A 27,901-nucleotide genomic window follows, 5' to 3' on the forward strand; every position below is an offset into this window, starting at 1 on the left:
GCTATTGTAAATAATGCTGCAATAAACATAGGGCTGCATGTATCTTTTTGAATTAGTGTTTTCGTTTTCTTTGGGCAAATACCCAGTAGTGGAATTACTATATCATATGGTAGTTCTATTTTAACTTCTTGAGGCATCTCCATACTATTTTCCTATTGGGCTGCACCAATTTGCATTCCCACCAACAAAGCACTACATTTAGTCTTTACATGACCCTATAAGTTAAGTGTTATTTCTCACTTGACAGATAAGTAAGTTAAGTCCCAAAGGAGTTAAATGATTTGCTCAATGTCACATAGCTACCAAGTCAAGACTTAAGGGCTCCTCCATCTGACTCCAGAGCTCATAATTATCCCACCAGGTCCAAGGCTTTCGGTCTGCATGACTTCAGGGCAGACTGTTTGCCATTATGTCACAATACCTCCTGGCAGAAATATTCATAATCAAATACCAAATATTGAAATACTGAGCTCTGACAAACAGGTCAATTTAATACACAAGCCACACATCATCTATTAAAAAAAAGAATTCTGAGAAGTTTGTTTTGAAATATAAGGTGGAGGAAACAAGAATCAGGGACAGTATATTTTGTCTTTGTATTGATTTGTGACTTTGAAGTCCATTTGCCATTCTGGAGAGAGAATGGAGTACAAGTTTGGGGTAACCCAGCCTAAACTGTAACCTAGGCTAGTCTTATTGGGCTAAATTTTCTTATCTACAAAATTATTTGATTAGATTTAATAATAAAACTAAACCTCCCTCCTTGGCTTTTTTTAAAGGACTGTTAACAATACTTAAGGAAGCAAATACTATTATATTCATTTATAACTGATTTCACTCTGAAATATATAATATGTAGCCTTAATAAATTTACCACTCTCTTGCAAAAAAAAAAAGCTAAGTTCCCTTTAAAACCTTAAAGCACCTTGAGAAAATCTCTTTAAGATTGGGAGTGGAGTATGTGTGTCATTATCCATAAAACCAAATAAAAAAAATAGAAGCATGATGGACAAGGACTATTATTCCAAAGGCATCAGGCAAGAAGTTCAGAGAAACTTTATTAATTTGAAACATTTTTACTGTGATGATTCCTCATTCTATTTAAGGAATCTCAAAGTGAAATGGGGCCCTTGAATAGTTTCTGTTATGCCAAGGAGTTGTCTGTGGTTGCCCAGACATGGTTATCAGGTGAGCCAAAGGGTCTCTTTATGACAATCATGCCTAATGTCAGCATATCCTTGAGCACAAAAAACTAAGCAATCAGTGTAAGGAGTGATGTATACAAGGGTATGCTTATGTAGATACCACATTTAATTATCTAAGTAACATAAAATAAAAACTAATGGACATCTTCCATAAATATTAATTCAAAACATCCAAAAGGATAGCATTTTTAAAAGCAACAGAAAGAATGTAGCCTTTGTTCTTATTTACTTATTTCTGTTCTCTAATGGGACTTAGTCACTTCATATAGTTGTTAAGTACATAAAGGCTACTATAGGGTAGACCTCCAGAACTTGGTAATAAAAAAATTATGGGTATCTTCTTTTTTAAGAAAGGTTTTATTTATTTACTTGACAGAGGGATAGAGAGAGCCAGGGAGCACAAGTGGGGTTAATGGCAAAGGGAGAAGGAGAAGCAGGTTCCCCACTGAGCAGAGGCCCCAATGCAGAGCTCAATCCCAAGATCCTGGGATCATGACCTGAGCCCAAGACAGACTTATCCAACTGAGCCACCCAGGCACCCAATCATTTATATCTTCTGAGTTAAAGTATAAAATCAAAATATAATGACTTAAATAAAAGATCCCTAGGGCATCTTGGGAAAGGATGATGGCTGCTATACTACAATGGATTGATTGCAATTGCTTGAATGTGTGAATTAGTCAATAAGAGTAAAACTGGACCACCAATGAAGACAAGCAGCAAGAAATGTTAATTGTTACTTCAAAAGATGTCTGCTGCCAAGTTCACCATTCAAAGGATGTGTGAAAAAAAAAAAAAGGATGTGCGGTATAATGGCAAATATATTTTTGGTCTTTGTCCCTGGTTCCTGACACAGAGTTCCTAAAGCCCTGGGAATTTCTTGAGTGGACAGGAGCATCTTTAGTATCTCATAACAAACCCCTTTCAACTGAATTATGCTGGTGAAGTGTGATTCTCGAGGGCTCCTAGACAGCTTTTGAATGAGCTGGTTGCCAGAAAAACTGAGGTACAATTAAAAGGTTGGAACTTTCATTTCTTACCCCTACCTCTGGCTACTGGGGAGGAGAGAGGAGCTAAAAAGTGAGATCAATGACCAATGGCCAATGATTTAATTACCATGCCTGTGTAATAGAACCTTCACAGAAATCCCTTAGATAATGGGATTTAGAGAGCTTCTGGGTTGGCGAGCACATCAAGGTGCTAAGAGGATGGCACACCCAGGGAAGGCATAGAAGCTCTGCTCCTCGATCTCTCACACACATAGGTTACCCTATGAATCCCTTTGATTCAGCAGTCCCTGCATTGTATACTTGATAATAAGCCAATAAATGTAAGTAAGTGTTTTCCTGAGTTCTGTGAGTCATTCTAGCAAATTATCAAAGCTGTAGAGGGGTCACAAGAACCCCTGAATTTATAGCCAAATTAGACAGAAGTGCAGGGACCCAGGGGACTTGGAACTTGCAACTGAACTGATCTCTAAAGTAAGGGCAGTCTTGTGGAACCGAGCTCGTTAACTTATGAGATATGCATTCACTATGGATAGTTAGTATATTTGTCTGCTTGAGCTGCCATAACATCATAGACTAGGTGGCTTAACCAATAAAAATTTATTTTCCTGTAGTTCTGGAAGCTGAGTTCAAGATCAAAGTGCCTGCATGGTCAGTTCCTGGTATGAACTCTCTTCCTGGTTTGTCCATCTTCTTCACAAGGCCTTATTCCATGTATGTGTGGAGAGGGAGAGAGATAGAGAGAGGCTTCACCAAATTGGGTTGGGGCTTCAATGCATACATGGGGAGAGGGGATACATTCAGTCCATAATACTTATTATCTGAATATTGTAGGATTGGTGTTGGAAAAGACACCACGTATTGGGCGTGAGGGAAAAAAACCTCTCAGGATGCAAACAAAATTTATCTTCAGAAAAAGGCTTCTCTTTTGATTAGGAAAGCATTCTCAAGCACTTTTTAGGTTCCATAAGTTATTGCTCCAGGATTTAGGCTTGAGAGATAGATTGAGATGAGAAACTGAGTTGCTTTTGACACATCCAATACCTCAGTCTCTTAGTTCCCTGACTGCCTCCTGGTATACGGCTTATTTTCCTCTGCCTAAGCCATACTCTCTTAAAATCACATCCAGGACTTGTCACCACTTGACCTTGATCTACCCCAAGTATCCCACATTCTTCCCATAGCTCTGATGGGCCTCTGAGAATGCATCCCCCATGTCGCAATCATGTTCCAATCACCATGTCCCAAATCTCTCTTTGTGTCCCTCTTATCCAACTTCGATTGCATGTCCCTCCATTTCTGAGACAGCTTTGCCACCACCCTAAACTGCCTCTTTCTTCTTTTCATCATATTCATCTCCAATGATCACTTCAACATTTCTCTGCCTTCTTCCGATTTACTACTCCTCCCAACCATCCCTCCCCAGGTGAAGATTAAGCTTTTTTCCAGAAAAAGTAGAAGCCATCATTTGGAATATCCTTCAATGTCCAAACCTATCCAGCCTGCCTCTGTCTAGAAACATCCACTGTTTTTTTTAATATAAATTTATTTTTTATTGGTGTTCAATTTGCCAACATATAGAATAACACCGAGTGCTCATATCGTCAAGTGCCCCCCTCATTGCTCGTCGCCCAGTCACCCGCACCCCCTGCCCACCTCCCCTTCCACCCACCCCTAGTTCATTTCCCAGAGTTAGGAGTCTCTCATGTTCTGTCTCCCTCCCTGATAGTTCCCACTCATTTTTTTCTCCTTTCCCCTTTAGTCCCTTTCACTATTTTTTATGAATGAGACCATATAATGTTTGTCCTTCTCTGATTGACTTATTTCACTCAGCATAATACCCTCCAGTTCCATCCATGTCGAAGCAAATGGTGGGTATTTGTCGTTTCTAATGACTAATATTCCATTGTATACATAAACCACATCTTCTTTATCCATTCATCTTTTGTTGGACACCGAGGCTCCTTCTACAGTTTGGCTATTGTGGACATTGCTGCTAGAAACATCGGGGTGCAGGTGTCCCAGCATTTCACTGCATCTGTATGTTTGGGGTAAACCCCCAGCAGTGCAATTCCTGGGTTGTAGGGCAAATATATTTTTAACTCTTTGAGGAACCTCCACACAGTTTTCCAGAGTGGCTGCACCAGTTCACATTCCCACCAACAGTGCAGGAGAGTTTTTGCCTACTGGTTTTCTCAGCTATGCCCCTCCCCTATGCAAAGCTAATCCCTGTGCCAGTGTTTTGATCCTAAGGAAACTGAAATTACCAATTATCTCACATGGATCCACCCCATTATTGCCATCAGCATTAAAACGCCTCCAACTGATCAAGAAAAATCTTTCTTTTTTTTTAAAGGTTTATTTATTCATGAGACACACACAGAAAGAGAGAGAGAGAGAGAGAGAGGCAGAGACCCAGGCAGAGGGAGAAGCAGGCTCCATGCAGGGAGCCTGATGTGGGACTCAATCCAGGGTCTCCAGGATCACACCCTGGGCTGAAGGTGGCGCTAAACCACTGAGCCACCTGGGCTGCCCAAGAAAAATCTTTATCACATATCCCTGTCTGCACCCCAAACTTTTTCTCTTCTCCTACTTCATAAAAAGCTTCCTGAGTGACTGGTCCCTATTGATTGGCTCCATTCCTTTCCGTTCTATCAGGCTCATTTCTCCTTCTTCCACTTTATGGGGCACCCCATGCTCCTGCTCATCCCTCTTTCTGGGCATACCCTCCTCTTCACAGCCATGAAATGCTGGTACCTCATGCCCTTTTCTCTTTTCATATTGTACTGTCTTCCAAAGAAAATCTCATGCACCCTCAACTACCTCTTCAAACCAAATATTGAGAGAGCCCAGGTCTCTGTTCTGAGTTCCAGTCAGCATATCCAGCCATTACTAATGAGTTGCCTTGAGTATCTGAAACTCAACATGACCAAGACTGAACTAAACACTTTAGCCTTCAAATCCTGCTCTTTTTCTAGGGTTTTCTATTTCAGTGTATTACACTTTCATCTTTTCAGGCATGCAAGTCACATTTGTGGCTTTATCCCTCTTTTACTGATAATATCCAATCCAATCAGTGATTCCTATTGCTGTTCTTTCCTGAATGGTTCTCAAATCCTTCCCCCTCCTTCTTCTTCAATTGAGAGTGGTTCTTAGTTATAACATTTATCATCTCTTGATCAGACTCTTTTTTTGTGCAGACTTTGGTCCACTTCCAGTTCATTCTCCACACAACTAGATTGGCTTTTTTATAAAACATAAATTTGAGTTTTAACAAATTGTAAGTTCCTGCATGGCCTGGCCTCTCTGCCTCTCTTTGTAGCCTCATCATGTGCTTCATACCATTCCCCTCCATACCCTTTGCCCTCCAACCACACTAGACATCTGTTATCCCAAGTGACCAGGCACCTCCTTTTCCTGGAAGACTGTGCCTCTGCCCATTCCTCCCTCTCTACCTTCTCAAGCCTGCCATGTCCACTGGTCAGTGTTAATGTGACTTCACCCTCCCTGATGCCCAGCCTAGAGTAGATGCTATTGTTTAATACTCTCCAAAGACAATATTTCTTTTCTTCAGAGTACTAACTTCACTTTTTAATTATATATTCATTTATGTAATTATTTTATTTAATTCATATTTGAGAATATGTGCTATATATTCTTTGTTCTCTATTGTATACTGAGACCTATCACAGTGTTAGACACACAGTAGGCATTTAATAAACATTTTCTGAAAATGATAGTATGATTATATAAAAGGGGGATTTTTAAATTTTAATTTTTATTATTTTTATTATTTTTAATGAGAATGCTTCAGCAGTTATTTTATTAATACTTATATATGACACCTTTTATTATTAAAATAAATGGTGCTCCTCTTATATCTAAACAGCAGGAAAGTATCTCTATGGAATCATCAAAGTAGTATATATGTATATTTTGGTCAAAAATCAATGAACAGGGATCCCTGGGTGGCGCAGCGGTTTAGCGCCTGCCTTTGGCCCAGGGCACGATCCTAGAGACCCGGGATCGAATCCCACGTCGGGCTCCCGGTGCATGGAGCCTGCTTCTCCCTCTGCCTATGTTTCTGCCTCTCTCTCTCTCTCTGTATGACTATCATAAATAAATAAAAGTTAAAAAAAAATCAATGAACAACTAAATAATTATTAAAATAACCATTCAGTTTGGGCAACAATATAAAAAAGTTTTAGAAAAAAGCTAAGTGCAAAAATAGGATACACAAGTACATGTATTTTTTTAATAAAGGATTTTACTATTGTTTTTACATGTAGATTTGGGAGTAGCTTGGGAGTTTGGGAGTATGCAGAGAAGACACAAATCTCTTAATGGAGTAGAATAGGAGTTGCAACAGCATGGTAGTGCAGAAATTACCACCAGGGGATGGTCTGTGATGGACTATGGCTAATAATAATTGGGAGCAGTGATAGCTGGTCAGGCTGGTTAGCTTTTCTACCCCCTTCCCTGTTCTGGAATTCCCTTTGGGCACACATTTCCAGAAAACTACTTAAACAGGACAGGTAAGTGTTCCTCTCTTTCTGGGAACTAAAGAGTAGGTTACATACAGGTGGTGGAACTCAGTAGTATGAGTGAGAGAAAAAAACAACATAGAGATAGTAGTAAGTTGGCAAAAAGTGACTGGGAGGGGGTTCTAAGAGCAGGATTTTGGAATGAGAGATAATAAATGATAACTAGGACAAAAAATTCTCAGAAATATTTGAGAAATAACTGAATATTTTTACAGTCACACCATATGGGAGCCATAAAGTATTTTTGTCTGGATTATTAAAAGGAAGCTATCACCCAAGAAAATTATAATATAGGATAATCACTTTACACAAAGAGAAATAATACCTCAAGATTATTCAAACATTGGTAGTACCTATGTGCTAAGCCAATAGACTCAAGTATGTTATTCCATTGGCAAGATAATCACAATTGTGGAGATTAATGCATCAGACTATCTTAGTCTGATGCCATTAAATATTCAAATCACTTATTGATTTTCCCTTGATCTGACTCTAGGCTCATCCAGCAAACTTCTGATTATATCTGACTTCCCACATAGAACTAACCAAGAGACATTGCCCTTCAGTGTTTATGACAGTTCATTTCTCACTGTGAATTAATAAATCGATGCTCTGATTTTATCCACTGATCATGCATGCGTTTATCTTAAAGATGAAACCACTCTCCATTGCTGTTGGAATCAGTTTTCAAAACCAACAAGATGAAGAACTAACCTCTGTACCATGAAAACATCTTCAAGGAAGTGTCATCCTTTGGGATTCTTTTCCATAATAATCTATATCTTTTCCCACTTGAGCATTTTCTCCCTTCAGCCATCCTACATATAAGGATCTGTGTTTAAAAACATTTATTATAAATATAAATATAAATATAAATATAAATATAAATATAAATATGATCCCTCATTTTGAGAGTTTATAGCCTTTTAGGAAGAAGAAATCTTAACAGATACCTTCATTCATTCAAAGTATTTATTGATTGGATAGTACCATATGTTAATGATATAGAAAATAAGTATTAGACTGGGGCGCCTGGGTGGCTCAGTTGGTTAAGTGTCTGCTTTCAGCTCAGGTCATGATCCCAGGGTCCTGGGATCGAGTCCCACATATTGGCAGCAGTGGGAGGGGGGCGGGGGGGGGTCCATGATCAACAGGGAGCCTCGTTCTTCCTCTCCCTCTGCCACTCCCCCTGCTTGTGGTCTCTCACTCTCACTCTCAAATAAATAAATAAAATTCTTTAAAAAACATTTTAAAAGAAAATAAGTACTAGAATAAATAAAATTGCTTTAAAAAACAAAGTAAAATAACTACACATAGGATTCAAAAAATTAATTCCACTCTTGCTAGAGAAATCAAGAAGACTACATGGAAGAGGTGAGCATTGAATTAGACTTGAATGGTGTGAGAGCTTTCAATAGAAAGATTTCAGGAGAGAAGAAAGAGTAAAGGAGAAAGCAGAAGAGGGTGGGTTTACTTAAAATAAAAACAATACCACTTGTCATGAGTTGAATTGTCCCTCTTCTCTGCTTCCCCCAAGTCTTATGTTCAAGTCTTAACCACAGTATCTCAGAATGTGACCTTATTTGGAAAAAGCATTGTTGCAGATAAAATTGCTCAAGTTAAGATAAGATAATTAGTGTGGACTCTAGTCCAGTATGACTGGTGTCCTTACAAGAAGGGGAAATTTGGGCAGATAGAGGGAGCTTTCCACAAACCAAGGAAAAGAGCCTGGAACAGATCCATCCCTCACAGCACTTAGAAGAAATCAACCCTGCTGACACCTTGCTCTAGGACATCTAGCTTCACAACCATGAGAAAGTTCATTTCTGTGGCTTAAGACACCCCCAGTGTGTAGTAATTTGTTATGGAAGCCCTAGCAGACTAACATACCATTTTTGTAATAAGAGTTCTAGACATAAAACTTGGAAAATAAGCTTAGCTAGGTGTTGGAAGTGTTTTGTTTTGTTTCTGAGGTTTGTTTGCTTGTTTTTTTTTAAGACTCATAAACATAAGACAAAGAGTAGAGCATGTTATCTTGAAAAGGTTGGAAAGGGGGCAGGAAAATAATTATTTACTAATTCCCTACCAGTTAACAAGTATTGTTAAGTAACTTCATCTCATTTATTTCTCACAAGAAACCCTGGGAGAAAGTGTGATTAACACAGCTATAAACTGAATACCAGTCATCAAATGTAATCAATAGATGTGCATTAAGTGAATAAACAAGCAGTGGTATTTTGCTGTTGCTTGGGCTCAGCCGCTATAAAGTCTTAGCATACTGTTTTCTGCTTGGTAGGTTTCTCATAATATTTCTTGAGTAAGTTGCCAAATGTCCTGATTCTCTCCATGGTTCCTATTAAATGTGAGAAATAATAAATTTCGTCACTAGTTTAAGAGTCAGGATCTCAAAGAGGAAGATCCATTTCCTCCTTCTGAATAGCAAGTTCATATGAAACAGAACAAATTACTTTTTAAACTGAAAAACATATTTGCACAACCAGAGCTCCTTATTTGCCCTGCCTACATGTCTTCTTCTCTTTTTAAAGAAAATCAGTTATTTGATTTCTAATTCATATCCCTCACTAGAGAATGGACAGAATAGCAGCATGGCTAGTCTAAGATACCATCTCCCACAGTCTTTTGCATTTTCTAAGACTCCTTTATTTTTCTTAAGCTCTGCTAGAGACAGTGAGAGTATACAGCTGCCCAGATCATTGTAAATCCTGCTGTAATCAAATAAGAGAAAACCCTCACACTTGAGAAAGGAAAACTACTGATTTCACATTCCTTTTCAAGAAGCATCGTGGAACTCTGGGGCCCAGTCCATGTAGCTCACCTATACATGGCACATTTCTCAATAATGCTGGGGAGAGAGGTGTCCAACACAGAGTTGCAGGTAAGCACTCTCAAATAAAGAACCAACTTGAACCCAAACTGAACCCTAACTTCTCAAATTTAGGTCTAGCTGTACCTGTGGAAGACTTGGTAAGGGTAGCATCACATGAGAAACAAGAAAGCCTCCTGGAAAAGAAAGAAAGAATTCACCTCAAGGGAAGAGGATGTAGAGGTGCTGAAAGCTAAGGACCATTGAGAGGGAAGGATAACTTTAAGCCAGGCATGCTGCCTATTCTTCAGCTCCAGGGTAGGTCACCACTGAGTCCTAGGGAAAGAAGACATCCACAAAAGAAAAGCATGAACAAAGAGCTTTGCTATTGTCAACCTGGCACTGGTATAAGCAATCACTGTGGCAGGCCCAACTCTCTTCCTTTTGGGTCTCAAGGGACACTCTCCCTGAGGACTCCCACCCCTGTCTGAGGGGTGCTTGAAGATATGGGTGCTTCTGAAAAGCATGGGGGTGGTAGATTAGACAAGTACAATTTGGTGTTTGCTTGGCCCTCGCTGCTCTCCCATCACACTGGACTTCTGTTTGTTCATAAAATATGACGGGGCTGTTCTCTCTGACGAGCCTTTGCACTGCTGCCCTCCCTTGGAAGCTCATCCTCCGGATCTTGGGTGGCTGGTCTCCTCATGATTCAAGTCTCAACTCAAGTTTCTGTCTTTCAGAGCAGCCTTCCCCAGGTTTTCCATCCACCAGCCAAGCCCCCTCATATGAGAACTGCCTCATCTGGTAGTCCTCGCATCACTTACACATATGGTGTTTTAAATGAATATCTACTACACATGTGGTATTCTTATATGTAATTGTATTCCATCCTCATCTCTCCCAGGGAATTTAAGGTCTTAGAAGACAGGGACCCTGCCTACAAGGACTATGCCTAGTGCTTAAAACTACTAGACAAAAGATAAGCTCTCAGTAAGAACCTCTTACCTGCATGTGTTCTTGCCCTCAGATAGGGTGCAGGAAAAACATGGAGTACAAATGCACGGACATGAACTTATTTCATTGGTATCTGGGCATAAAGTGAGCATCTAGAATAATCCTGGGACTCAAGGTGAGGAGGAGTTTTAAGGACAAGGCAGAGTTATTAGTGATTAGAAGAGCCTAGATTCAGGGGAGGGGACAAAGGCACGGAGGCTCATTTGCATCTATCCTTCAGCCATTTCTTGGACTTCTGAGGTGCAGGGTGATGGTGGTGCTCAGATGGCCTGCCTTCCCCTGTTGCAGGGGTCCTGGAGCAGCGGGGCATGTAGCCTTGGCCAGATAGTACCTTTCGTCTCCCTCGAGTAGCACTAAGTAAGCACCTCCTCAGAGCACGCCTGCGCCTCCTTTGCTAACATTTCTTCATGCAGCAGTTGCCATGGCACCGACCTGCCTGGTTGACGTCTAAATATAGTGATAAAAGATTTCATCTGCTCTCAACTACTAAAAGACAAATTTGAGGAGCAAAGAAAAATAAACGTTTCTGTGTCATTGATTTTTTTTTTTGAGGGGGAGAACATATTTTAGTTTTTTGTTAAGATGTAAGGAAGAGTGATTAATAATTTTTTATTCATATTTAAGAGGTTATTTGTTGCATTATCATATTAATATTACATCAAAGTTTGTTGTTTTAGATCATAAGCTTTTATGGAAGTGGAGGGTAATATGTAAACAACTATGTTCTAGAATGACTATTTCAGTAATTCTCAAGTAGGTATGACATACATGGAAATAACTCCGGAGGAACACCTTGCGATGATGCAAAACATTTTAGGCTGGGGGAGAAAATACATATTAAGGGGGGGGGGGGAAAGAGGGGGAAATTTTTTATCCAAAGCTATAACCCAAAGATAAAGGCAAAACTGTAGTGCTTCATGGCTATAGATAAACTTTCTATGTATTACACGACACTTCAGTTTAGGACGGCCAAGATGACAATCCTCTGCAATGGTTACATTTATTAAAATGCCTTTGAATACAATCTAAGAATTTTCTCCCTTTTCAGAATAATGAGCAACAATATAAACTTTGAGAGAACTCACAAATGTAAAGCATTTGGGGAAAAAAGGTAATATATTAAATCATGAAAGTACCAGTTTGACGCTGGAGTCATAAACTATTTGTTCATGTAAAGCAGACTGATTTATTTTAAAATCAGCTATTTTGAACAACATGTCAAATAAGTTACCTCTTTTTCTAGGAGATATCTTCCCCTAGACATGGTTTGTGCAAGAGCCCTGGGCTGGGAGTCAGAAGCATGCATGCTTCTGGCTGTGGAAGGAGGCTCTGTCTGCTTATCCTTCACCCCTGGGCTCACCCAGAGCATAGAACACAGAAAAGATCTTCATAAGCCAGTGCAGTGCTTTTGGTGGATGCCGACAGAATCTGGACAGTTGTCTCTCTGAGGCTAACATCCTTCTGTCTAATGGTCCAAACACTGCTTTCCAGGTGCTCTTTTGACACAACATCCCAATTGAAGTGGTTGCCTCCATGGTGAGTTAAGTGAATACAGTGTTCATGAAGGCTCTATGTTTGTCTTCCTTTCTAGACTCGATTTCCCTCACATAAACCAAGTACTTACCAAGTACTTAGTTGCCTCCACAGTTCTATCACATAAAAAATTCTGAAAAATTAATTTCTACTAGGATGCTAATCACACAGTAGAGTTCAGCATCAAGGAATATTTATTTTTCAACAGATAAATGAAGAAATAAGATGATTTTTTTAAATTTATTTTTTATTGGTGTTCAATTTACTAACATACAGAATAACCCCCAGTGCCCGTCACCCATTCACTCCCACCCCCCGCCCTCCTCCCCTTCTACCACCCCTAGTTCGTTTCCCAGAGTTAGCGGTCTTTACGTTCTGTCTCCCTTCATTCATTTGGGGAATATAAATAATAGTGAAAGGGAATATAAGGGAAGGGAGAAGAAATGTGTGGGAAATATCAGAAAGGGAGACAGAACGTAAAGACTGATTTTTAATCCAAAGATCTAAATTGCTAACTCCCACTGTAGCTATTTCTCAAAATATGCATGTACTAATTAATAAACTGTTCTATGTATGCAAAAGATTGAGTGAAGGAATTAGTTGCATTAATTTCAACCAGAGGAAAGTCGTGTGGGACAAGAATGAAGCCAATGGACTTGACAAAGAATGAAAACAAACTTTGGGGGATGACTCAATAGTCAGCATCTTCCACTTCATATTTTTTCTGCAATTTATGATCTAGCATATCATTAATGAAGCCAACTGTACCTCAGATGTTGTCTCATGAATTTGAGATAACACTGCCTCTGCTTTTTTGTTTTTTGTTTTGTGTGTGTGTGTGTGTGTGTGTGTGTGTGTGTGTGTGTGGAAAAAGAGGACAGAGAGAAGGGAGGAAGAGGTAGGTGAATATGAGCAGCATGTTGAGCTCCCTTTCAAACTTTCTGTCAAATCTATCCAGATCCTCAGAGGAGGAATTAATAGGATTTGGGGAATTGTGTACAGCATAACTCCATCAGACCTGTATTCCAGTCCATATTGTGGGGAAAGTGAGGGGCCAGGAGCAACATCTGCCTTAAGTGCTCTGAGAGCCAAAGGGTTAATCAAGTAAAATAACAATTTCTCTGTTTTGGTCAGCTCTTCTTCCTTCCTTCCTTCTCATCCCTACCTTGAGTCAGTTCCCCACTAAAATGCTTCTCCCCACCAAGTTGGATTACATCCATTCAGGCTTAATTCTATTCAAAACCTGCTTCAAGGGGTGCCTGAGTGGCTCCTGATTTCAGCTCAGATCATGAACTTAGGGTCATGAGATCAAGCCTCACATCAGGCTTTGTGCTCAGTCTGTTTGGCATTCTCTCCCGCTTCCCAGACCCCTCCCCGAACTCATGCTCTCTCTCTAAAACAAATAAATCTTAAAAAACAAAAAACTTACTTCAAAAACTCCAGTTCAGATCACTCATTGTCCTTAACTGCCATAGAGTTCACAGTACAGTCAGAGAATGCTGTACAATTGACATGCCTCCTTTTATATAATTCCCTTTTTTATGTTTCTAGTTCTGTGTCCCCACTGCATTCCAAGTGTCCTTGAAATCAAGAGTCACTTCTTCCTTTATTTAACAAGCACAAATCCTAAAAGTTCATCTGCATTACCAATTGGAGGAAAAGACACTGAATGAAAGAACATGCAAATAGATATAGGATTATAAATCATGACAAGTAAAAAGAAAAAGAACTGAATGTTATGAGCAAAACAGTATTGACTGAAGCTTAGTGATCGAGGAGGAAATTGATAGAAGATGATGTAGCACAATTAGCAGAGTATGTACAGAGGGTCTCAGAAGTCACTACCATGAATTTAAGGTTTTATTCTGAGGACAAAGGAATCCAGTGAATGTATTTAGGCAAGAGAGTGATATGATGTTATATTCCTGTCACATATTTCTATGAAGCAATCAGCCCAATGTTAGACACACAGTAAAGTTTATTATTCAGTTCATGTGGAAGGAGGAACAGAGAGTGATACTGATTGAAATGAGTTAGCACTGACATACCTTGAGATAGACACACACCGCAATGACCCTCTACTGTGATAAAGGAATAAACACCAGAAAAAGCCATGACCTGCTGTGTTACATTCCTTTTTTCCTTTTCCGTTGGAAATTTTATCATCTTAAGTAATCTGGTCAATTTACATAGATGTAAATTTAGAGTCCAATCACTATTCCTGAACAAATCTTATTTTGGAGAGAAGTTTTTTTATCAAGGAGTGATTTTTAACATGTTTAGATTCTTTAATGAGCTGAAGCAACTTATGTCTCTGTCAGTTGAGAAAAAAACCCCAAACACATAAAAAGTACATTATCCTCTCCATATGCTCTTTGAAGGTGCAGCTTAACTAAAATTGTATGGTATAGATCATCAATATCCTGAGGTCTATCTCTGGACCTGCTCAAAGCTGGAGACCATCTGGGGTGACTTCTTTCTTCATTCAGTCAACAAGTAGGTATTAAGTATCTATGAGGCATGTGAGGGCCTGCTCTAAATGTTGTCAGGGCAAATTCCTGGAGTTGGACGGGATTCCAGAAATGCACACTTCTACTATCTCTTTGCCTTATTTATCTGGCCTCTTGTAGACACCGGATTTCATTTCCATTGTTACTGTGTTTGAATATAAAACTGAATGTTAAATTTAATATCCATTGACCTACAGCTGGTGTTCAGCTCACAAGGGGAAAGAATCTATCATTTTCTAAATGAGCTTCAGTTCATGGAAAATCATTTTGAATGTTGATGCTTTCCATTTTCCTTTGCACCTTGCCAGTCTTTGGGGTGCAACAGACCTAATATTTGTGTTCTTGGTAGTTGGATTGTTATATAACTAATTTAACATTTTGGCAGCACTTTATTTCAATAGTAAAATATAGATGGTATTTACTAGCATCTTTGAGGGAAGATAAAGTCTTACAAGAAAAAAGAACCTTTTTTAAGATTGTCAGTGTAGTTTTAAAAATTAAACCCTACTTTTGTTACCCTCACAAATGGTTTTTCTTCTAATCCTATTAAGCATTTTTCTACTTGAAAACTATGTGGAATTTAGGCATAAATGATAATTACATCTTTTGGATATCTTCTTCATCTCACTAGCTCAAAACCATAATATTTGGTCATTCACTGAATTCATCAATGTATTTAATGAAATTATCTTATTTTTCATTATCTAGTAATTCCTACCTATTTTATTTTATATTGAATGCTTCACTGGTCCCCAAATAATATTCATGAGCATGTAACAGTTCATTATAGCATAGAGGTAAAGAATGAGGTTTCTGGAAGCAGTAGGTTTAGATTTGGGTTGGGGTTAGGGTTGAGGTTCAAACTTTGGCTTTTTTTTCTTTTTTTTTTTTTACCTCCTATCCATTCTTCATCATTTAGAGTAAGTTACTTAACTTAATTTTACCCGAGTTCCCTCATTACAAAAAGAGGATATTAATAGTGTTTGAATTATGTCATTGTCTTACATATTAAATGCTAAAGACATACAGAATGCTCAGAAGAGCACTTGGTACAAAGGAAGAACTCAATACAAGTCATTTTATTTCTGTCAAATATAAATCCGATGACAATGCCAGCACTTGTCAGGATTTCTTTCAGGGAAATAATTATTTCAAAGTCTCCGTAATGATGGAGCAGGGAGAGTGTGCAGTTTGGCAGGGCTTCCTGTGCTCCCAATGTGCCCATCCTGAGTTTTAGGGACAGCACCTGGGGTCCGTCCCTACCATTCCCCTGCCACTCAGAAATGGAGCTTTACTTTCCACCCAACCTACACAGGAGGGCCAACTGAGTGTGAGGAAATTCCAGTTCAGCAGCAGGAGATTGAAATTTAAACCCATCAAGCAGTATTTCAAGTTTATGGGTTTAGGCAACTTGGAGAGCAAAGTCTTTCTGTACTCCCTCCCTCTGAAGCACAACAGGCTTTAAATTAAAACCTGTCTTCAGATTCCAGTCATGTCTTTCATCAGCAACCACCAACAAGGTTGACATGTCTGATGGAACAGGGATATGAAAACACATTCGTAGGTATTGCTGCCACCTAAGATCCCGATGTCTCTAAAGGTAAGATGCCAACAGTCAACATCCTTACACTGGCATTCATTTCAAATTAGCCAAAGAGCCCAAAGGAACTCAAAGCTAAACATACACACACATAATACTGAGAGAAAGAAAGAGGAGAGGAGAGGAGAGAAGAAAAGGAAAAGAGAAAAGAAAAGAAAAAAGAAAAGAAAAAATAAGAAAAGAAAAGAAAAGAAAAGGAAAAGAAAAGAAAAAGAAAGAAAAGAAAAAAGAAAAGAAAAGAAAAGAAAAGAAAGAAAAGAAAAGAAAAAAGAAAAAGAAAAGAAAAGAAAGAAAAGAAAAGAAAGAAAAGAAAAAAGAGAAAAGAAAAGAAAAGAAAAGAAAAGAAAAGAAAAGAAAAGAAAAGAAAAGAAAAGAAAAGAAAAGAAAAGAAAAGGGTCACAGGATTGTTCTTGTCAAAACTTTTCTGACTAGAGACTCCCTATCCTGACAGTACCCTTGGGGTACTATAGCTGTCCTTAGAATTGACCTCCTAAGGTTTAGAGTTGACTTATCTGTTTATCTTTCTCAGGCTGGGGGCCAGGACTCCTGGAATAAATTGAGACCTTTCTGAGGAGGGAGACAAAGGTATCTGTCAAGATAGGAAAATGAAGAGAAAATAATATTTATGTCCCACCCAGTTTCATCTAACAAATTGGCATGAGTTGGTCAGTCTGTTATTCACTGTGCATTCCCCAGCTGTCCTTAATGTCACCTAATTCTAACCAGTCATAACATATCAGAAAAAGAACTGTGCTCAGATGTGCAAACCATCTTTCTCAAAGGCAACATATTATCTTCAAGAGAGAAATTGCTTTTTGAATTTAGAAGTACCAATGACCCTCAGGGCAAGGTGACTACTTAACTCAAGAAGTGCCCTTCTGGGACTTAGACACTTCTAAAGAGCCCAAGGCCATTTTCCAAATATCCTCTCAGGATTCAGGGAGGCAGACACTTACTTTTTGAAGGTATCTGGTCTCGCTTAAGCCAGTGGAGTTTTATTTTAATTAATGGAGCAGTGGACTCTTTCCTAAAGAATATGGCAACAATTTTGAAGAATTCATTCACCTTCAAAAGTGAGGAAAATGTAAGTTGGTGCAGCTCATGCACTGAAAATAACTCCTGATATAGATAGTAATTATCAGCTTTAGTTTTTGAATGAGAACACTAAAGCACCAAACTTAAGTTCTTCTGTAACTGTTCAGGACTGCACCTGTCTCTTACACTGAGCATAGATGTGGCTGAGGGCAGTGATAATGAAAACCAACCCAACTAAATTCTGGGCAATGCTGGATGCTGTCTTAGGTGTTTTACAGGGTCCATTTTCACAAAAGCTCCAGGAGGTCGGAACAAAAGCTCTAGGAGGTTTTCATGTTTGTTTTACAAATTAAAAAAAAAAAAATAGTAGCAGAGAACAGTTCAGCGGCAGAGGTGGGATTTGAACTGGATCACCCCTGTGCAGTCTGTGTTCCTAACAGCTGCTACTGCCCTAAGCCAAGACACAGAGCTGCAGTGACTGGTATTGGTAAGTGAGCAGGGAGGGAAAGGAAAGAAGATGAGAGAAATATCAGGAGAGGGCAAATAAATGGGAAGGCAAGGAAAAATATGATGCCTTTGTCTAAGAAAAATAAAGGTCTGTGGGGAGCATACTAAGAATGAATTGGAAGAGGCAGAGCATGGAAACAGGGCACTTGTCCTCCTAAGGCAAGATGCCTGGTCACCTTTTCCATATTATAGCCATCAAGGAATGTAAGGTATGTGCTGAGAACATTGTCAATAGCAGAAAAACCATCTGATTCCTTAAAGAAATAAGTTGCCTAAAATAATACATTTACATGTTTATGCAACACCTCGCTCCCCATTCAAAGAAAGGAAATATAAGCAAAAGTCAGGAAATCTGCAAAAGTGTTACTCACTTTTCTTCTTGCTGAGCAGCCTTCTCCCAGTGAGAGTTGAAGACTTGATGCCTGACCCTGGAGGCTGGCCGTAGGGATGGAAGCATGCCTTCTCTTCCTGAAGCACAATGTAGTAGTTATCATAAAACAAACACACTGTTTATTGATCCTGATCCAGACCTATACCGAGTCTCTTGACCTGGTTCATTTCTATTTTCAGTGAGACACTCAGCTACGGCAAATCCAAGACCTTCCCATCATGATCAATTTTATAATATGATTTGATGACACTTAAAATTCATTCCAACTTTGAGGTTAAATCTCACCTAAGATTAAAGCACTCATATTAATTACAAGGCTATACATGGAAATTATTTATCTTAAAAAGATATCATTGTCCATGTTTCTAGCTGTGTATCTGGCTGTGACATCCAGGGTCCCTTCCTGTGCATGAGGGTGTGTGTGTGTGGGGGGGGGGGGTGCATGTATGTGCATGTGTGGACAACTACAAGAGGTGATACATGTGGAATTTTCCATGAACTGGCATGATGGAATAGCATATGGTCAAAGAAGGTAAAAAGGAATAATGGTCCTTTTGAGTAGAACAAGTATGGTCAATAAAATTTGACCCTATGGAAGTTATTAACATCTCTCAGTCTCAGCTACCCCATAGTTAAGAGAGAGGTGATGTCTACCTCAAGGTATCTTTATGGGAAGGAACAGAGAAGGCACATGCAAAGTGCTGATAAAAACTCTAACGGGGATCCCTGGGTGGCGCAGCGGTTTGGCGCCTGCCTTTGGCCCAGGGCGTGATCCTGGAGACCCGGGATCGAATCCCACGTCGGGCTCCCGGCATGGAGCCTGCTTCTCCCTCTGCCTGTGTCTCTGCCTCTCTCTCTCTCTCTGTGTGACTATCATAAATAAATAAAAATTTATAAAAAAAAAAAAACTCTAACGAATAGTAAGTGTCAAATGTTCACAATTATCTTGTAATTATTCTGAGATTTCTGGCTCTACATACATACTTTAAAAGAGTGTTAAGTTCAGCATTACTGACTGCATTTGAGTTCTCAACAAAACATAATTCTTATTTTTAGTCTCTAAAGCTGATAATATTTATTTCTCTAAAACAACATTCTACTTCTGGAGGAAGCACTGAGTGGCTTTTCTTTTTTTTCCTTCTGTTGTAACTTAGCTGTTTGGTTTGACCTTTCTGTTCCTTTCAGTCACTGAGAAACTTTGAAAGAGTAAAATGATTCCATTAGAGAGTAAATAAGAAAGTATGTCCATTCAAACCAAGGTCTCACAACATCAGGAATTTGAGAATCACATATAGAATATTTTAAATTGAAGCCCACTTATAAAAGGATGAGACATCTGAAATCCATAAAAGTTGGGCAATTGCCCATGATCCTGTAACCCTGTCAACTGACTACATATCCTGCGTTTGGTCTCCTATACTCACTTGAACACATCTTCATCATTTGTGTTTGGGTGATAAGTATCTATTAAGTGGTCCATTTTGAGTTATCTAAAATTAGAAGCAGATTAACACTAGAGCATTATTCAAGGTTTTCAGGGAGACATAATTAAGGCAATTTCTTCAGGATCACTTTTCTTATTTTAATGAAAATGTTCTTAGCAAATTAAGACCTGCTCCATGGTGCACTCCATTTCAGCTGGTGGCAGATATGTGGAGCACTGGGAATGACATAGCATCTGTCAGCACTACTCACAGATTATATCTATAAATGATCCATAAGTAATGCAACATAAATAATTGTTATCTTCACTGGGGCAATTTTTGGATGTCATAAGATTAATTGCAGAATTTTAGAACTGAAAAGTAGACACTTTTTGTCCAACTCACTCATTTTATAGTTAAGGAAACAGAGATCTAGAAAAGCCTAAAGCCTCAAGAATAGACTTTTCATTTCAAGCTGAAGAAAAAGTACTGAAAGTAGTCACAGTACACTCCTAATAAGAGCTTATTGGGTGACAGCTGCCTATTTTATATAATTTTAAATATCATCATGTAAAAGCATGGCTTGACTTTTTAGCATTTTGTGTCAAAAGCATGACACATGTGACGAAGAGAAGTGGCCAGCCATAAGAACTGTAACTACAGTCACTGAGTATCCAACTGCATTTGGGAAGAGCTTCTGGAAAGGCTCCCTTGACTTGCTCTTTATTCAAGAGCTACTTAAGCAGACCAGATGGAAGATAATAATTTCTATCATAACTCATTACACCGGGTACATGCTACCCTAGGTACCAATAGTTTCATGCTATTCAAAACATCACATTATTTTAAAAATAAGGCCAGAAGCAAATGAAGAAAGAAATGCTCTGGTTGATGAGGTATCTAAGGACTTTCTCTATCCCTTTGATTCTCATTCCATGGAGAGGCCATGCTATGACTCAAGGGGAAAAGAACATCCTGCTCTTAGCTTAACCTGGCTATGCAATGCTATTTTTTTCCTAAAAACTTCCCCTTGGCCCATCTTCTACTGTTAAGAACAACCTTTATATCCAATGAAGAAAAGAATTTTAAATCTCCTTGGAGAGCTGAGTATAATAGGAAATTACAAAGAATTAATAATTCTGGCTTTCTTCCACACTAATTCTACAAGCCTAACAAAAATTTCAAAGAAGAAAGTTCCATAACTGGAGTAGCAGCATAATTTTCAGTGAGCAATCAAGAAGATGAGTTGTAAAGCAAGTTGGTCTGGTTTAAAAATATTTCTACTACAAATATAAATGTACAGAATACAAGTATCTATAGAAAAATATTTTACAATACCTCAAATTACTTTGTTTCCAATGCACATATTGAGAATTGGACTCTATTTTATTTTATTTTTGGTTTTATTTTATTTTATTTTTTAAAACAATATTTTTTTTTTACAATTTTTATTTATTTATGATAGTCACACAGGGAGAGAGAGAGAGAGAGAGGCAGAGACATAGGCAGAGGGAGAAGCAGGCTCCATGCACCGGGAGGCTGATATGGGATTCGATCCCGGGTCTCCAGGATCGCGCCCTGGGACAAAGGCAGGCGCCAAACCGCTGCGCCACTCAGGGATCCCAAAACAATATTTTTTTAAAGATTTTATTTATTCATTCATTCATGAGAGACACAGAGAGGGGGGCGGGCAGGCAGAGGGAGAAGCAGACTCCATGCAAGGAGCCCGATATGGGACTCAATCCCAGGTTTCCAGGATCACACCCCGGGCTGCAGGCGGCACTAAACCACTGCTCCACCAGGGCTGCCCCTATTTTTGGTTTTATACAGTCATTGTCAATTCTACTACTTCCCATTTATCATCCACATGTACATATAATATTCTTCTGGGTTAAAAGGACACTAAATATATTGTCCCTTCTCTCAAAGCACCTGTGTTTGCTTTTGCCAATAATTAATTGGCTGGCATAGATGTTAAGTTTAATATAATCACCACAACGCGGCTGCTCATATACCCTGAAAATCAATTCACTGACATGCCAAGTCTATCTGATGAACCAGTGGGATCCCTTGGAAGTAAATTCTACTAGAACAGCACTGCCTTGATGATGCCTCTAGTCAAAAAGAATGTAAACCTTAAATCCACACAGTTTTTCTTCAAAGAATGACAACCCAACTAAACTCAGATCAGATTTTTAAAGGTGATGTTTGAAGAAAAGCAAGCATAACTAAGCAAGCCATTGCTACAGAGATGCCGCTTTACTCTCCACCAGTACCAGACTGCCTGCAATTTCCTGCATGGATGAGGCTATCTCCCCTCCCTTGTCTTTGCTTATTCTGACCTCTTCCCCAACTGAAGCTTTCTCTAGCTTTCTCTTCCCCAGTCTTCCAACTGGTTAAGACTTATTTATGCTTTTAAAATTATCTCAGTTATCATTCCTTCTGATGGCTTTCATTGTTCACCCCTGACTTTACCTCTAAACCCTATTGTTTTGTAATTCTCAGTCACATCTGCATACCTCTGCCAGAGCCCCTCCTCATTGTATCCTATGTATACCTTCTCATATCTGACTCACTAGAGTTATAAATCTCTGTGTATGGTTCATAAACGAGTACATAATAAACACCTAATTATCCTTAGGTGGGGTGGGTTAGCACCTGAGCTAGGTACCGGCCTAGTGCTAATAAAATATAATTTATTTATATGTGATTTAGCAATATTAATTTTTTAGTAACTTTAGGGGAAGATATTTATTCACACTAAAATTAAGAATAATGCAGGGATGCCTAGGTGGCTCAGCAGATGAGTGTCTGCCTTCAGCCCAGAGTGTGATCCCAGGATCCGGGATCGAGTCCCACATCAGGCTCCCTGGGAGGAGCTTCCCTCTCCGTCTGCCTATGTTTCTGTCTCTCTCTTTGTCTCTCATAAATAAATAAATAAATAAATAAATAAATAAATAAATAAAACTTTTTTTTTTTTAATAATGCAGAAAACAATGCAACTGCGTGCGGGCAAGAAAAATAACTTCATCTATAGTCCTAGAATCTTAGCATAGGAGCTAGCACTTGAAAAATGCTTGTGGGGGTAAATGAGTATAAAGGTTGAAGAATCAAAACAATACAAAAAAGTAAGATAAAGAAAAGTTAGGTCTTCAAAAAAATAACCAAGATTGATGAGAGTTTAGAGAGATTAAATGAATGGCTTAAACTAAAACATTTCTTTATCACAGTTCTGAAGGCAAAAAGCCCAAGATCAAGGTTCCAGCCAATTTGGTTTCTGGTGAGAGCTTTCTTCCTGCCTTATAGACGGCTATCTTTTTGCTTTGTCTTCAAATGCGTTTTCTTTGGTTCCTGCACATGGATGGAGAAAGAGAGAGCTCTCTTTTGTCTCCTATTTTAAGGACACAAATCCTAACAGCTCAAGCCCCAACCTTTTTTTATAATTATTTAATTATTTTTTAAAATTATTTAATTCAATGCCAACATATAGTATAACACCCAGTGCTCATCTCATCTTGTGCCCTCCTTGGTGCCCATCACCCAGTTATCCCCATCTCCCCACCCACCTCCCCTTCTGCAACCCTTTGTTTCCCAGAGTTAGGAGTCTCTCATGGTATGTTTTCCTCTCTAATTTTTTCCAATTCAGTTTCCCTCCTTCCCTTATGGTCCCTTTCACTATTTCTTATATTCAGATGTGAGTGAAACCATATGATGATTGTCTTTCTTTGATTGACTTACTTCACTCAGTATAATACCCTCCAGTTCCATCCACGTCAAAGCAAATGATAGATGTTCATCCTTTTGATGGCTGAGTAATATTCCATTGTATATATAGACCATATCATCTTTATACATTCATCTGTTGAAAGACATTGTGGATCCTTCCACAGTTTGGCTTTTGTAGGCATTACTACTAGGAACATCGGGGTGCAGGTGTCCTGGTGTTTCACTACATCTGTATCTTTGGGGTAAATACCCAGTACTTCAAGCTCCATCCTTATGATGATTCAGAGGTCATCAAAAGTGCCATGTCCACCACAGGCCCAGAAGGCAGGACTGGTTCCTCTTCAATTTATTTTTTTTTTTCCTCTTCGATTTCAATGAGTGTGACCACTTCTCTGGCTTAAGAGAGATGGCATATGTTTGCCTGGTGCCTCAGGGCAGAATCCTCACAGAAAGTCATGTGGGTATGCTGCTCTAAAAGCCCAAAGGAGCATGGCTACCCTGAAGAGCTGAAGGGTTAGGGCTGCTCTGCAGTCTTAGAGGTGACACTGTCACCCCTGTGAGCCTGGAGGGCAGAGCATTGCACCAAGGAGGATAATTTTCAAGACTTAAAATCTAATGGAATTTGCCTTGCTAGGTTTTGGAATTGCTTAGACCTAACAAAGCCCACCTCCTTCCTCCTTCCAATTTCTCCCCTTTGGACAGGGAACGTCGATAGGATGTCCAACCAATACTGTATTTTGGAAGCACATAATTTGTCTGGTTTCATAGTTCCACAACTGGAGAGGAATTCTGCCTCAGAATGGATCACACCCAGAGGCTCACCCATATCTAATTTAGATGGTATTTAGATAAGACTTTAGAGTTGATACTGGAATGAGTTAAGACTTTTGGGACTATTGAAATGGGATGGATGTATTTTGCGTGTGAGAAAGATGTGAAATTTTGAGGGCCGGGTGGAATGTTTTAGACTGAATATTTGGGTCCCCTTAAAATTCATATTTTGAAGCACTTCCCACCACGGTGGCTATATTTGGAGACAGGGCTTTTAGGAAATAATTAATCTTAAATGAGGTCATAATAGTGGGGACTTGATCCAATAGGATTCATGTCCTTCTAAGAAGAGACATCAGAGAGTTTGTTCTCTCTCTCTCTCTGCATGCACATAGTGAAGAAAACCCAGGTGAGCACACAGCAAACAGGTAACCATCTACAAGCCAGGAAGGGAGTATTAACAGAAACTGAATCAGCCATTACCTTGGTCTTGGTCTTGGACTTCCTGGCTTCCAGAACTGTTAGAAAATAAATTTCTGCTGTTTAAGTTATCCAGCCTATGGTATTCTGTTACAGTACCCTGAGCATATGAATACACCAAAAACAAAAACAAAACTTAAGTTACAAAAATCAGGAATGAAAAAGAAATTACTTTACAGAAATACATAGTTTAAAACTACCCGCAAAGACAAATCCAGGGCCAATAGCCTTACTAATGAGTTATACCGAACATTTAAAGAATTAACATCGATACTTCACAGACTCTTTCAAAAAATTAGAAGAGAAAGAATTACTTCCCAATCCATTCTATAAGACCAGTATTACTGTCATATAAAAAACAAAAATACCTCAAGAAAATGAAACTACAGGGATCCCTGGGTGGCGCAGCGGTTTGGCGCCTGCCTTTGGCCCAGGGCGTGATCCTGGAGACCCGGGATCGAATCCCACGTCGGGCTCCCGGTGCATGGAGCCTGCTTCTCTCTCTGCCTGTGTCTCTGCCTCTCTCTCTCTCTCTCTCTGAGTGTGACTATCGTAAATTAAAAAAAAAAAAAAAAAAGAAAATGAAACTACAGAACTTCCTTTATCAATATAAGTGCAAAATTATAAACAAACTCCTATCTAACCAAATCCAGCAATACGTAAATAGAAGTATATGCCATGACTAAGTGGAATTTATCACAGGAATGCAAACTTGGCTTAATATTTGAAAACTCAATTAGTGTAATATACCATTTCAATAGAAAAAAAGGAAAAAAGCCATATGATCAACTCAGTATATATATTTAAAACGCATTTGACAAAATTCAACACCCTTTCTTGATTAAAACAAAACAAACAAAAACTCAACAAATGACAAATAAATGAAAGATAATTTCCTCAACCTAGTAAAGGACATCTGTAAAAACCCATATCAAGCAGCGTAACTAATAGTGAGACCAAAAGCTTGCCCTAAGATCAGGAACAAAATAAGGATGTCTGTTCTCACTAGTTCTAGTCAATTTTGTGTTGAGAGGTTAGCCAGGGCAATTTGGGGAGAAAATAAAGTGACAACTAGATTGAAAAGGAAGAAGTAAAAAATCTCTTTGAGTAGGACACGAATGTATATAGAGAATGATAAGGAATCCCAGTTAAATAACTATTAGAGGAGTCATGTCAGGGATATGTAGATGAGATAGTGCGAAGGGTTTCACAAAAACCTCAAAACATGGAGCAAAACTGTTAGAATCAATTTTGTCAAAGGTTCACAGAAATCAAGCAAACGAGAAATAGATAACATAGAGCAGAAAGAAAGCTTTGTGGCATTTTTATTTGCCTTTGCCACACTCTGTCTTCCTTGCCTTATACATAAGGTATAAAAATGTAATTTGTGGCAAAAGCAACATAATCACAACATACGAGGGTACTTAGAAGCAGTTTTTGCATGTTATTGAAGCTAAATTGATATCAATTCAAAGTAGACTATTATAAATTAGGATGTTTGTTGTAATCCACATAGTAACTACTAAGTAAATACCTAAAAATAAAGAAGTTGGATCAGTAGTCAAAAAATCTCTCAATAAAAAAAAAAAAAAGTCCCAGACCAAATGGGCTTTGCTGGTAAATTCTATAAACTATTTAAAGAAGAATTAACATCAATCCACTGATACTTCTTAAATACCACCCCCCCCCCAAAAAAAAGACCACATAAGCAAAATAGAAGAGGAGGGACAGTTCCTAATTCATGCTACAAGACCAGTATTACGGGGCACCTGGGTGGCTCAGTGGTTGAGCATCCACCTTTGGCTCAGATAGTGATCCCGGGATCCTGGGATCGAGTCCCATGTTGGGTTCCCCTCAGGGAGCCTGTTTCTCTCTCTGTCTATGTCTTTGTCTCTCTGTGTGTCTCTTGTGAATAAATAAATAAAATCCTTTTTAAAAAAATACCAGTATTACCCAGTATTATCAAAGCCAAAGATACCACAAGAAAACTATAGATCAATATGCCATGACTATAGATTTTAAAATCCTCAAAAAATACTAAAAGCTGAATCCAATATCGTAGTAAAATGATTATACACCATGACCAAGAGGGATTTTCCTCAGAAATTTGGAGGTGGTTCAACATAAACTCTATGTAATATACCCCATAATTAAAGGAATGAAGAAAAAAATGATCATTTAAACTGACGGAGAAAAAACATTTGATAAAATCCAGTACCGTTTCACTAAAAAACAAAACAAAACTCAGAAAACTAGGAATAGAGGAAATTTCCTCAACTTAATAAAATAGATACATTAATAACCAACAGCCAAAATGATATTCAATGGCAAAAGACTGAAAGTTTTTGCACTAAAATCAGACAAGGACACCTACTTTTATCACAGATATTCACATTGTGCTAGAGGTTACAGCCAGAAACATTAAGCAAAAAAAAAAAAAAAAAAAGAAATAAAAGCCATCCAAATTGGAAAGGAAGAAATTAAACTATTTTATTCACCTATGACATGATCCTTTATGTAAAATCCCAAATGAAAAAAAAAAATCCCAAATGAATTCATACAAAAAAAAAAAAAACCTAAAAACAAAAACAAACATAACCAATAAGGTGAAATACACTGAAAACTTCATAACATTTTTGAAAGAGAATTAAAAAAATCTGGGAGCACTGGGTGGCTCAGGGGTGGAGCATCTGCCTTCAGTCCTGGGATCAAGACCCACATCGGGCTTCCCACAGGGAGCCTGCTTCTCTCTCTGCCTATGTCTCTGCCTCTCTCTGTCTGTCTCTCATGAATAAATAGAATTTTTTTTTTAAGATCTAAATAAATGGAAAGACTTCTTGTTTTAATGGGCTGGAATACTTAATATGAAAACAGCAATACTGCCTGAAGCAATCTACACATTCGATTGTAATCCTATTTGATGTATCCCTAAATTCCAATTTCTTTCTTTCTTTCTTTCTTTCTTTCTTTCTTTCTTTCTTTCTTTCTTTCTTTCTTTCTTTCTTTCTTTCTTTCTTCTCTTTCTTTCTTTCTTTCTTTCTTTTCTTTCTTTCTTTCTTTCTTTTCTCTTTCTTTCTTTTTCTTCCTTCCTTCCTTCCTTCCTTCCTTCCTTCCTTCTTTTCTTTCTTTTTTGCAGAAATGGAAAAACTGATCCTCAAATCCATATGGAATTGTAAAAGGCCTAAATAATAAACACAATTTTAAGAACAGCTGGAAAATACAAACTTTCTGATTTAAAAATTTACTACAAAGTCTTAGTAATCAAAACAGTGAATAGTCCTGGGGTAAGGATAGACATATAGTCAAAGTAGAATTGAAAGTCCAGAAATA

This window comes from Canis aureus, chromosome 28, assembly GCF_053574225.1.
Source record: "Canis aureus isolate CA01 chromosome 28, VMU_Caureus_v.1.0, whole genome shotgun sequence".
NCBI lineage: Eukaryota > Metazoa > Chordata > Mammalia > Carnivora > Canidae > Canis > Canis aureus.